This window comes from Lissotriton vulgaris, chromosome 1_1 (assembly GCF_964263255.1).
Source record: "Lissotriton vulgaris chromosome 1_1, aLisVul1.2, whole genome shotgun sequence".
Taxonomy (NCBI): domain Eukaryota; kingdom Metazoa; phylum Chordata; class Amphibia; order Caudata; family Salamandridae; genus Lissotriton; species Lissotriton vulgaris.
Window position 1 is genome coordinate 923,056,511 of NC_141685.1, and position 1,346 is coordinate 923,057,856.

Below are 1,346 nucleotides of genomic sequence, written 5' to 3' on the forward strand. Positions count from 1 at the left end.
CCGCCAAAAGGACCTCCTTCAAGGAGCGGATCGACAAGAACGCACACAACAGCAAAGAGATCTTCAACATCTTGAAAGAACTCGCCACCCCCAGCGATAGCTCCAATTACATCCCGCCGTCGCAAGAACTCTACGACTCCCTGGCCACCTTCTTCCACCACAAGATCGCAGACATCCACGACAGCTTCTACACCTAGACACTGACAACAGACGCCGACACCCCCGACTCAGCACCCACCAAACACACCGGTCTCCTGGAACAACGTCAACCACAAAGACACCTATAAAATCATGAACACCATCCACTCCAGCTCACCTTCCAACCACTGCCCCCACCACATCTTCAACAAAGCAAGCTCCATCATCGCACCCCAACTCTGGAAGATCATCAACAACTCCTTCTAGACCCCTACCTTCCTGGTGCGGTGGAAACACGCCAAGATCAAGGCCCTACTCAAGAAACCGAAGGCGGACCCAAAGGACCTCAATCCATATCCCTGCTCCCGTTCGCATTGAAAGTCATTGAGAAGACTGCCAACAGACAACTGACCCACTTCCTTGAGGAGAACAACATCCTGGACTCCTCCCAATCCGGCTTCCGTAGCAATCACAGCTCCGAAACCAACCTCATCACCGCCACAACGACATAAGGGCCCTGTTGGACAACGGCGAAACAGCGGCCCTCCTCCTGGACCTCTCGGCCGCTTTCAACACTGTCTGCCACCACACCCTGTGCACACGCATCCATGACGCAGGGATCTGCGACAAAACCCTAAACTGGATCACTTCCTTCCTCACCGGCAGAACCCCGAGAGTCCACCTCCTGCCTTTCTGATCTGAAGCCACCACGATCACCTGAGGTGTACCCCAAGGATCATCCCTCAGCCCAACACTTTTCAACATCTACATGGCACCTCTCGCCAACATCGTCCAAGCGCACCACCTCAACATCATCTCATATGCCGACGATACCCAGCTGATCCTCTCCCTCACCAAGGACCCGGTGACCGCCAAATCCAACCTCCACGAAGGAATGAAGGCTGTTGCAGAGTGGATGAAGACCAGTCGCCTGAAACTGAACTCTGACAAGACGGAGGTCCTCATCCTCCGCTCCATTCCCTCCGCATGGGAGGACTCCTGGTGGCCGGCCCCGATGAGAACTCCCCCGACACCCATCAACTAAGTCCGCAACCTGGGGGTCATCCTGGACTCTATGCTCTCTATGACCCAGCAACTCAACGCGGTCTCCTCCTCCTGCTTCAACGCCCTCTGCATGCTCCACAAGATCTACAGATGGATCCCCACCGAAACCAGAAGGACAGTCACCCAAGCCCTCGTCAGTAGCT